The 13,205-nt window shown below is 28.2% G+C and overlaps 1 long non-coding RNA gene across 1 annotated transcript; it reads left to right on the forward strand.

Moving 5' to 3' along the window:
* Positions 1-628: 628 nt before the first annotated feature.
* LOC112691033 lies at positions 629-3,091 on the forward strand. The gene is made up of 3 exons (XR_003149275.1): positions 629-956; positions 2,779-2,873; positions 2,959-3,091. It is a non-coding gene; the product is annotated as an uncharacterized LOC112691033 (long non-coding RNA).
* Positions 3,092-13,205: the final 10,114 nt, after the last annotated feature.

A 13,205-nucleotide genomic window follows, 5' to 3' on the forward strand; every position in this document is an offset into this window, starting at 1 on the left:
GTCATACGAGTTTGTGTGCGGGGTCAATTTTATACCTTTTTGCTGTAGTCATTCTTAAGGAATTACGGAGTTCAACGATTTGATTAAGTATCGTAAAAAAAAAAATACATGTCCAGATTAATTACGATAAATAACTAAAGATTTCTGAGATAGCCTTAGGATTTTTATTTAAATAAAATAATAGATACTTATTTATTTTTTATTTTTATTATTTTTATCTGGTTAAATCTAAATTCTTTATTTTAAATAATAGTAAAAATTGTTAAACACTTGTGCGTCCGAGCTGTCTCATTCGGGCGCTGTAAACATAGATGACGTGTCGAATTAAAATCTGGTGAAAAGTATGGATTGTATACTGATGACGCCCTCAGTTAATGCATTTCTATGGAAATGTATGGATGATCCATGGATGAATGCATTAACTGGGGGTGACAGCAGTAAAAGAATACAAAGCCTCGAACCGTTAGATAAGGAGGCACGTCATCTTTTTTCTGTTTCTCCCAAGTATTCCTTAAGAAATTCGAAAGAAGATTCGGTTCGATTCTCGGTCAGATTTTAAGTGATTTTTTTTTTTTTTTTTGTTACACCCGTTTATTTATTTTTATTATTTTATTATTTATAGATCGGACCAATTACATTAATTATACTATTACTTATTACCTTAGTTTTCTCACTAATCACCGCTTTAACTTTTGAATGATTAATGTCATTACACCAATATATTACATCAATCAGTCGGAACATAAATTTGATACTTAAAACCGACCAATACTCACATGTGACTATATTGTAGATGGCGGATTTCATCCCATGCACCAGGAATGTAAGCAATACAATGCATTTAATACAATAAAGGTACAGCCTCTGCGTGAATGCAACCACTGAACTACAGCCACGAACAAAGATACAAGTTTGCAGTGGAGGACGAAAACTACATTAAATCACAATTGATGTTGGTAAGTGAACGAAAACCCTAAAACATGGTAACGAATAAATGTAAGGCAATGAAGTTCTGTAGAACAACACATTTCAAACGTCAAAATAAAGAAAAACGTGGTTTGAACAAAAAATGAATGTAGCAATAACAACACACGTGAACGAATTCGAGGTGCACACAACGAAAAAAAACAAGATTCGAGAGATTAATTGTGCACCATATGACGATAATGGATTCACGACTAAAGCTACAGCCACCGGATACCATAATGTTAATAAAGATGCCTCAGTGCCACCATGAAAAGAAGACTTGTGATCTCAGTGCCTCATGACTCTTAACTATTAGAACAATTGATAATTATAAAGAAAAGACGAAAAAACAGACATTTCCGTGCAATGATTAAAGAGCAACTACGTTGCTGGCCGGTCACACATAGAGACATATTGCTGTCGCCGACCAATGTCGCAGCAACTCAACTCACCGCTATGCATCGCATGAAAATGTTAAAAAAACGACAAATATGAATCATATTGAAAACATATATCGCTTTATATGTAATAAAAAAATGATAATATAAAATATTAAAAAATTATTGAAAAAAACATTACTCAAAAATAAAAAAAATAGCTTTTAAATGACAAAAAATAAAAATAAGAAAATTAACGCATTTGAATTAAATTATTATGAAATTGAACCTTGTTCACCTTGACAGCAATAAGTTTGTCACCCGACTGAAGTATCATATACATGTTATACACAATTCTCGAATTTTCAAAGTTAAATTACCTATGGTTTGGTCGTAACACAGACCTGTACCGATTAATGGTAATGGGTGCAAATTTCATATTTGCAATATCCAAAGGAATGATCTCGGTCTGCAAAATTACCCTATTTATACCGTAATCGATATTTAATTAATTTTCAGATTATACCAGGATATTTACATTATGAATTTTTTCTTTTATGATCACGTTCAATGGTCTTCGTACTTGTTCTATATATTTACAGTTTCTTCTATGAGTTATCAACTTTGAATTAAAGTCAGTTTTCTTGTTTCTAGTTTTTTTATTGTTTCTTTCAAAAATCCAACCAAACGTTGATACTAACTGTTTTATTTTTTCAAAGTTCATGAATTTAGGTATATTGACTCGCTGTCAATACTTCAAACACAAGTACGTATTAGTAAATCATTATCAGTCTTTTATCGAGGTCATAAATCTTGAACCTATATCGACTGTAGATCAAGTTCCATTCGTTTAAATCATTGCGTTTACGTGTGGATACAATGTCTTGCATATAAACGTCTTAATATTTAGCTGTAATTTTTATAAATACTCTTAGTACTTGTAAACCCTCATGGAACACTTTGTATATATTATTATACAATTATTATGTGTATTTAAGAAACAGTGTAAAGCCGAAAAATATAATTTTTATTCAAATGAACTTTGGACATAATGTAAACAATAAATAACCCGAGTGGTATCAGTTTTGTTGAGTCTATCTTTACACACTTCTAAATTTATTTATGGGATCAATAATATACAGCGCTGTTAAAATATTAAACTGGTCCAATTACACGGGCTTCTCCTATGTAGTCCCCCCATTATATCAGTGCATTCAATATAATACAATATCACTTCGATGGGAAGTAGGTGGTTAATTTAATGGAACCTCTAAAACTGCTTATTCAATCGTACTTTTGGTTGATATATTTTTTGAAATTGAAAGTTGGCAACAACTTTTCAACCCATATTTGTATGATAATAATTAAAGAGAACAGTATAATATTTTTGTGATAGATAATAACATAAGATAATCAAGTGTCCAATTAATTTTAGTTTTCGTCGAATTTTGAATTTGAAAAAACAATGTATGTATTCATAACTTGGAGCTACACTTCTTCAAAAAAATAGTTTCTTTTATACCACTGATCGTAAGTAATCACAAACAATAAGATTTTACTTCTTGAAAGTATACAAGTAAGTTTCTTTTAATCTCATATATATGGTATATTCCAGAATTACAAAAATGTTCAAAGAAAAATTCGTGGAAACCAAAAATATACCTTACTATTTAAAATGTTCATACACATATATACTAACGTAGAAGACAAATCTAGAAACATTTTCTGAATGTCTGTCATATATACAATATCATATTATATGTCATATTAAATATTTTTTTTATGCATTTTTTAAGCAATTATCTCATTTAAAAAACGATTCTGTTCTATATCTAATTTAATAAAATTTAATTATAAATAATTCTATTTTTTCTTATAAAGTAATGTACGAGAGTGAATTAATATTTCAATGTTAATAACACAAAATGTAGTATTGTTATTTTTCCAGTTCAAAAGTTCCTACTGCTATATATATGTAACAATATGTAATATATATATATATATATATTTTTATAAACAACTATGGTCTAGAAAAACAATTGTTTTTTTACTGATTGAGAAGAGTGAATTGGATGAAGCTAATGATCTAAAGAAGTTAAGCGTATATAAGTTTACCGTAAAAGTGTAAGAACTAAGAAAAATGTTACCAAATGTTATAAAATTTTACGAACAATAATGAAAAAAAATGATCAGCTTAAATTCTGCAATCCTTGTATTTTTTCCACGACAGTAATTGAAACAAATTAACAACTAGAAAACGGTTCGGACGGGCAATTTGTGCATTTTTCCTAGGTACACAAAACTCAAAACGTAAATCGATCGTGAAACGGTTTTAATGATCAGAAAAAAATGATCCATCAATAACCTGACCTGTCTGCGATGATTGCAGAAGCATTGTTAGTAGTATCAGGATCTTAGGACCGAAAATTGCGTAAATTGACGATTTGCGATGGCGGCGTCCGGTCTATTGACACATGCACTCCTGGTATGAATTTTAGACACTACAAAATATGAAAAGTTTAAGGTTTTCTCGCGAAATCGCTGTGGGACGAACAATTAATTAATTCTAATAATTCTTAATATAATCCACAACGTTATATAATCGAGCGCCCATCTAAGTAACGTGACGCGTGGCATAGCAAATGTGAGGTAGCGACATATGGTGTGATACAACGCCTACGCATAACTATTACCACTAGCACCAGTATTTTATTTGTCTTATTTATGTCATCTTCATCGCACGACGAAAGTGTTACTTTATTAGAGGAAATTAATCGATGATAATAACGCAAATAATAAAAAAAAGACGGTAATGGGTTCTGGAATAAGAATCAATAGATTAAACGTAGTGTTTCTGATGTATTCAAAGAATTGCATGTATATTCTAGCAATTCCAGTAGTTTTATAGAATTATAAATCATGGTAATAAATAATTATGTAATAATAATTTATAAATACATGGATTGGCTTCAATTGTACCATCAAAATGTATATTGAAATCAGGATCGTCTATCATTTTTAAGTTATACTTTTGAAAACGGATGAAATATATAAAAATACAACATTTACCAAAGCCATACAGTGTTACGACACTGATTAGCGTTATCACAAAATTATCAAATTATTTTCCACAGTACATTATTTAAGTATTACAGTGATCGTCAACCATTTTCTTTACATAGACGTTTTTTCTGATACGAAAAAAAAAGTTGTTATAGTAAAAACGAATTACTTATTAATAAGTGTAATTAATTAATTGAATTGGTTTATTCCTTGAAACCAAAATAGTACTTAATTTTGTTAATAATTATAACCTAAATAAAATTTTTTTTTATAATTTATAATCGTAATAATAAAAATTCTTTTTTATTGTTCCTTCATGATTGGAAAATATATATGGTCACCTTAGTTATAGTTTATAAAGTGGAAATTAATTATTTCCTGTTAAAAGCTTGATTGTTTTATAGACATTTATAGATTATTTTTGTTGATCCTGTTTTTATTTCTATATTATGATGGTATAACATTAATAAAATGGACTCCATAATATTAACTTACAAGCGAGTACACTTTGCATGCATTCAGAGTGATCAAAAAAATTTTTTTCGGTTAATTTATTTTATATAGATAAATACTAAAAAGATAATGATTATGTGAATCTTAGATAACTCTTATATGTCTATCGAAATGTTTATTTATAAAAGGTAAAAGACAAATAAATATTTTCTAGATAAGTCTCAACCCTGAAGCTTAGTACAATACACTACGTTTAATAAGTTACTATTTTGACCAACAGAGTGTGTTACTAATTCGACGTCCGTACCATTAATTCTTAACTCCACTTCGGTTACGCGTCCCATTGATTCATATTATTTATTTGTTGTTTTATGTTTATAACTTTCTTGTACAATTTTTCATCTCACAACATCCTCAAAACAACATTCATTAAACTGGTACCTACGCAGATGACACCACTTTTATTGAAAATTCAACTATTATTTCCCAAAAGATCTCACAACACTTAAACATAATTAATTTATGACCAAGTGATTGAAAATAAAAATAAACAAATTTAAATCTTCTTATACTGCGTTCGACCTTAAAGATAATTTATATCCTCCAGCCACTTAATATCCTCATCCCCGACAACACTAAAATCAAATATCTAAGTCTTATTATCCAGAAGACTGATTTCGATCGTCCATATAAAAAATAAACGCAAAGCTCTAAATTCCCTTCTATAGATACCACAGTCCTATGTTATTAAAATCTTTACTTTGATTTTTAGACTAACGGTATCCAATTAAGGGGACCTGCGAGACCATCAAATACTTCAACTCTGCAGTCCTTTTAATCAACATGTCTTCGACTAATTTTTTAAGGCATGCTACGCTAAAAATAAATTAATAATAAAATAAATTTACGCTAAGAACCCAAAAATAGAATCCCTTAACCGAATATCAAAACCATTCTTTATTAAAATTAAAAACCGTAAGAAACTTCTCTCATATACTTTAATAATCACTCGTATTCAAATATACTACCCAAAAATTCCCCGTGTAGGTTAAGGAGAAAATGATGTGGAGACCTACTATACTAATAATAATAAAGAAAAAAAAATAATAACTATAATTAACTTCATTTCATTAAAACTCATCTGTACTTCTAAGTAATGACAAATTTTAATATCCATGCTGGGTAGTGGTGCACAGAGAGGTGAACAAGTAATAAAACTGCATGCGCTCTTGAAGGGGTTGGGTGTCAAGATCAATGCGTGTCGTAGAGAGCTGATAAAATTTTGTTACAGAAATATTTAAAAGTTACTCCAAACTTATATAATACTTATGTATTAGAGTAAAGAGATTAGGTATACTGTTAAATGCTAATTCAAGAATAAAATTTCTGGAAATAAAAAACAAACCGATATTCGAAAAAATTATAAATATCCAAAATACGAATCCAAACTATGCCGAATAGTGTTGGTCGATACGTAGTGCAACTTTAAAAATAAAATCGGTATTTCCCTTCATGGTTGTTTAGAGGGGGACCATTTTGCTCCAGATCCCCTTGTTGGAATATTTTTTAGGGGACCCCCATAAAGTCTTGATGTATAATAATTAATAATAAAGCCCCGATTACACAGAGCAATTTTACACGCTGCGTGTCGGCGATTAAAGTCACGCGCATGTGAGCGTGTAACAACTTGTACGATTAAATTATAAACAATATGAATAATATTCAACTCTATTATGTAAGTATGTAATGCAGTACATGAATTTAAATGAGCTTGATTGGTTAAGGTTTGGAAAAATACGTTTGCAAGAATTTTATTATTTTTAGTGAGTATTTTGTTAATCATATCTTATCACTATAGTCGAAAGGCCCTCAAATTAATTGGTCTCTGGCCCCGAAAAACCTTGAGACGGTCCTGATTCCCTTTGATATTTATGCTAAAATACAGGACTATAAATTGTAATTTTATGATTTAATTTGTATTTTAAAATATAGGTAGACGTTGTATCATTGTGTTCTATGAGGCTTAGTCACTGATATTATAATACTAGCGAGTAATTATGATTAGGGCCCGATGAAACGGCAACACGAGTTGATTCAATGTAATTAAGTTTATCAAATACCTCAGTGGAATCAAGTTCTAAAAATTAAACATTTAAAATACAAATACCAGTGTGGTATTTAAACCTAAATTACATATCTGTTATTAAAATCTTAATACTGGTTGCAAATTACTTATTAATGAAATATCATACCATAAGATGTATAAGTTAACAAAATTCATTATTAATATAATTTGTGTTTATTTTTGTTCTAATATAATATTGAACATATATTTTAAATACAAATATAATACTTCACGTGCATTATATGAATATAATATTATAATAATTTCTATACTAATATATTATTAACTAAATATTTGTAAATATTTATTAAATACAATTGACTTTCTTCGTATTTATTTATATACAAATACTATAATAAATGTATTAATGAAACTAGATTTTTAATAAAGTCAATTACGATGATTAAAAAAACAAAATTTTGATACCAGAGATAGAGTATCTTCAAAATTGTGAAATTTTAATTTACTAAATACTTTAAATATACTTCATGCAGATTTCAAATAATTCCTCAGACTGTTCAGAACTGATTTTTTAGTTTATAAACAACCTTAAATTTATATTAAATCATACGTGTTACCATATCCATAACGATTGATAGCGATTTATCTTCTTGTCAATTCATAAGTACATTTTGACAGATGTGAATTTAAAGATAATTTTAAATATGATGCTGATCGGCTTGTGGTGTACAAAAATATGCACCATCGGTTACATCACAACTAATACTCCAAAATGTAATACTTCTTATGCACTACTTCGAGTTAATTACTTTGCATGACATACAACCAGGATAAGTCAACGTCGTACAAAATGACTGGATGCTACCGTTAAACAACTGTGCATGTAATTTACAATTATTTGAAACTCTCAGATATTTTTTGTAGCAATCAAACAAAAATAAATATTTATCGATTTAAAAAATATTCAATACCTTGAACATACTCACAATTACAACTATCATGCTTCACATCGTGTTAAGAATGGCATAACGAGTAAAAATTAATTTATAAATTAATTGAACTTGAATTTTTTGCGAACAACATAAATACAGTAGTCACTCGATAATTCGAACCTCGATAATTCGAAAAACTCCATAAATCGAACTAAACGCTAAGTCCCATGAGAAAACCTCTATAATTAGAAAAAAATACATGTATTCCGGTCCCCTCGATAATTCGAAATGTCTGTCGGTGAGGCACACTCTACAATTCGAATTTTTTTTTCACGAATCTCTATAATTCGAATTTCACACAATAATATTCCTCATCTTGAAAATATAAAAATTAATTTTTTACCTCCCAACACTACATCAACTTTCCAACCACTAGACCAAGGAATAATAAAAATTTTTAAAATGATGTATCGAAAGGAAATTGTTCGAGAAGTGTTGGCGTGCATGGGTGATGTTCCATGTAAAATTTCTATACTCACTGCTATGAAAATGGTACTCAAAGCATGGGAAAATGTTAGTGCACAAACCATCGTGAATTGCTTCAGAACTTGTGGTTTTATTAAGGATGGACAGAAAATTGGTGAAGGTATTCCTGTTCAAAGTGAGGAGGTTGAAGTTCTGCTTAGCACATGGAACAGACTAGAAGTTCCCGTATCATTTGAAGAATTTGTTCACTTTGACGATAATGTCGCAACTGCTGGTACTTTTACTGACGAGGAAATTATTCAATCCACTTCAGTCAATCAGCACAATTCTGACAATGATGACGAGGAAGAGGAGGCGGAGGTTCCTGTCATATCGTTAAAAGAAGCAAAATTGTTTATGTCAGGATTACGTCAATTTTTTGAACAATCTGAAATGGACGAAAAAAGATGCGATACAATTTTTAATGCTATTATTAAGTTAGACAATGCTATGGACCAGATTGCGACCAACAATTTTTCACAAAAAAAAAAAACAGATTTCTTTAATATGTAATATGTATATAAAATATAATACTATGTATGTGTAATAAATAAATATCAATTAAAAATTTTAAAATGTACATAATTATATTTATGATAAGTTAATGTCAAAATAAACGTTATATATATATATATGTATATATCGTACAATGTATTTTATTTATTAATTTTTTTCCTTCGATTATTCGAACACTCGGTAAATCGAAAACCTCTATAAATCGAATTTTTAACTCGGTCCCCCGAATTTCGAATTATCGAGTGACTACTGTATTAAAAAATTGTAACAATTTAATTAATTGTTCCCTTTAATTAATTATTATAATTCACTATCAGTTGCAGTACTATTAATAGTATAATGATTTAACATTTTATGTCAATTTTACCTTACATGAACCTATGGGTCGTGTACATAGTGGGGTGATATAAGATTAGGTGATATTTTCATTTATACGTACACATTCAATGTGATACTTAATATAATGTGATATTGTTTTAATTAAACACATATTATTTTATGTTTATTCAATATTGTATTGTAATAATTTATTAAATGTTATAATCAAATTGAATTAGAAATGTTTAAAATAAAATATTAAGTGTAACCTCAACAAACTTTTAAAATTTGATTTAGAAATATTTAAATAATATTAATATAATTATTCAAACCAAATATAATTATAAATTCAAATAATATGAAAATTTGTTCAATTCATATTAATGAAAAATTGAAATACAAATTTGTAATACAATACTACGTTGTACGTTTTACTATTGAATACTGCAAATCATCAGGCCCGTATTTATAGAATAATGGGCCCTAGGGCAAATAGTTAAAATGGGCCCCATTAGGCACCAAAAATGTAGCACAATAAATAACCTAAAATATTTTTAAATTGTATTGATGTTATAGATAAAAAAAATTTAAAACAATAATTATTGCAATTATTACACATAATATAATATTTCATATGTTCATAAGTTATTTTTATATTCAATCAAAATAATTATTAAATACTTCATAAAAATTATTTATACATTATGTAGGTACTCTTATTTAAAACATTTTTTTCTTGATTTTTCTCGAGCAAAAGTCAGTATAGTTTCTTGAAAATCAATTGATGGTAACAAATCATGTTCAGAAGATAATATTATAAATGATTTTAAGGATTCTTGAGTCTGACTAGTTCTAAACTTATTTTTTATGCGTGCCAACTTTGAAAATGCCCGTTCAGCAGAACAATTTGCAACAGGAATTGTTAAGTATAATCGAATTGCAATTAAAATATTAGGAAATACATCTTTTATTTTTGTTTCTTCAAACCATTCTAATATTTTATGCACATTTGAAGCATCAAATGGTGGTTTACTGAGATCCCAATACTCTCTAAATTGAACCAACTCATTTTTTATAGAAGGTTCTATGTCATCTTTATACATAGTAATGAAATTGTCCAAGCTTAAGTTAATATCATTATCTGGTTGGATATTTAACTTGGTGATAAATAAAAAATGCTGAGATACATAGTTATATGCAGTTATCCTTTTATCTAATTCTGTTACAAACTTATTTACAATCATGATATGTGTTTCTACTCTAAATTTGTCAATACCTTTTAACTGAGTTGAATTTTGAGATCCACTTGTACACTTTCTTTTAATTTGTCTTTCATTATCTTCATTTTTAAAATGTTTTTTTAATTTTAAACTTAGTTTTGTAGTTTGATTTTCATAAGTGTTATACAAATCTCTTAAGCCACATAATTTTTCAAAGATATAAGTAGGTTAAATGCTTTTAATGGATCAATAATTTTACTTTGAAGTTCAACAGATGTTTTATTGGTCCGTTCTAATATATCATTCCATAAAATAGCCAAATATCCGGTTTCTTTTTTTAATATAGATTTTAATAAAATTTTTGCATCACGTCTAGTATCACCATTTTCAATATTACTATCGTAAATTAATTCCAATACATTAATAATGGTATTATAATTTTTTATCAAAGCATTACAAGCATCAAAGTGACTAGACCATCGTGTATTACTTAACGACTTTAATACACTTAGTTGATTTTTACTATTTTTTTCTAATTTTTCTGTTAAAATTTTCCAACGATGTGTAGAACCACTAAAAAAATTGTATAACATTTGAACAAATCCAAAAAAACTCACAGCTTCAATGCAACAATCCACACTATGCACACCAACTAAATTTAATGAGTGGGCAGTACATGGAATATAGACAGCTAAATTATTTTTATCTTTCACATAACTTTGTAAACCTTCATACTTGCCGCTCATATTAGCAGCATTGTCGTAAGACTGGCCCCTACAGTCTTCAATATTTAGTCCAACACTCTTTAAATAATTTTCTAATATAAAATATAATGACTGACCTTTATGATTATCAAATGGACATAACTCAACTAGTCGTTCGTTGATACTAGTTGGTGTACAATATCTTAGAACTATGGCCATTTGATCAGTTTTGGATAAATCAGGTGTGGAATCCATTATGATTGAATAATACTTGGCTTCTTTTATTTGTGTTATAATAAGATTAGTTAGATCTGTATTCATTTGATTAATTATTTCGTTGTAAATAGTTTTTGAAAGGTATGATGGATGTCCACTACCTTTGTTACCATGCATTTCAATATGATTTTTTAAAAAAGGATCATGTTCTGAAATAAGTTCTAAAATACCCAAATAATTACCATTATTATTTACACCGAAGACTTCTTTATCACCTCTAAATGGTAAGCCTCTTGAAGCAAGAAACTTGATTACAGAAATTACACGCTTTAATACTTCTTGCCAATATTCAGTTTCCACAGAGATTTGTCTACGCATTTCTTTATTAATTAAAATAGTTGAATTTACTCTTAATAACCATTTTGTAGTGGCATTTCTGTGATCTATACTATTTTCGTGTTGAGTGATTCTTTCACTTTTTTTCCACTTATCAAATCCACTGCAGACAAATGGATTGTCTTTTGATCGATTACTTCCTAACAATTTGCACATGAAACAGAAAATACTTCCTTGACTGGGAGAATATAACATCCATTGCCGATGACATTTTTCACCATTAGACAGTGTTCGTACAAACATTCCATTGGTTAGATGTCTTGTGTGATTTTTATCTGTAAATTAAATATATTTTCTGTTTGAACAGTATTTAACTAGGTATTATTTGCATAATGAGGTTACATTATAATTTAGTATTTACCATCACAACGGGCAGATTGGTTAAAATTATTATTTTTATTTTGGAAGAATTCTGGTCCTTTATCTACACAAAATTGTAGGAATTTATTATGAACTTCACTTGGCCAGTAATATGGATCAATATATGAAGATGAATTTACATTATAATCGTTCAATTCAACACTTTCAGGAGCAGAATCACATTTTACAGGTATTTGTAATTCTGCCTCATTTGCAGTTGAATCAATTTTATCATTATTAACTGAAAATTGTTGTAACAATGAATAATACACTTATATAGATATATATAGGTAAAAACAATAGACTAGAAAATCAACACTGTACTATATTATACATATATATATACTTAATTAATATTATATTATAGATATTGCTTAAAAATTTAAAATAGGTATAACTTACTTGGTAATAAATCGCAATTATTACTATTAAAATATCCAGTTATCTTTGGCAATGCAGCAGTCAATTCATTTTTTTTTTTCTTTTAGTTTCCTTTTTTGATATCCACTCATGTATTTTTTTTTTCATTCATTGTGAAATAGGTAATACAAATTAAAAAATATGAAATAAAAAAAATTTGTGTAGCCCGTACAGATAATTAAATGTTGATGTGTCTAATATCTATGAGCTTATGCGTACTCTTGTCATTTGATAGAATAAGAAGTACACAACAAAAGTACAACACTCATAAGACGTAGGTACCAATAATCACGATTTAAAATAATAACACAATAAGTTTTATTATTAGTTATCATGCATTATTCTGTCAGACAGAGTAATCACTATAGTGGCATTTCCCACACGCGCTACAAGGCTCAACAATCTATAAATAGATTATATACAATAAAAACTCGAATTCATAATAAATTAATAACAAAACTATTGATATATCTTATCGGTAATCAAACTCAACCATCTAGAATAGAAATACACGCTGTAATATCTGTAATTTCTTTATTCTGTGGTAATAGTGAAATACTGTAAATACCACAAAAACGTCAAAAACATATTTAAACTTAATTATTTAATATTATACGATATAATTTTTTTTAATACCTAATTTAATTTTTTGT

The sequence above is a fragment of the Sipha flava genome, unplaced genomic scaffold (genome assembly GCF_003268045.1).
Source record: "Sipha flava isolate LNK unplaced genomic scaffold, YSA_version1 552_pilon_pilon, whole genome shotgun sequence".
Classification (NCBI taxonomy): domain Eukaryota; kingdom Metazoa; phylum Arthropoda; class Insecta; order Hemiptera; family Aphididae; genus Sipha; species Sipha flava.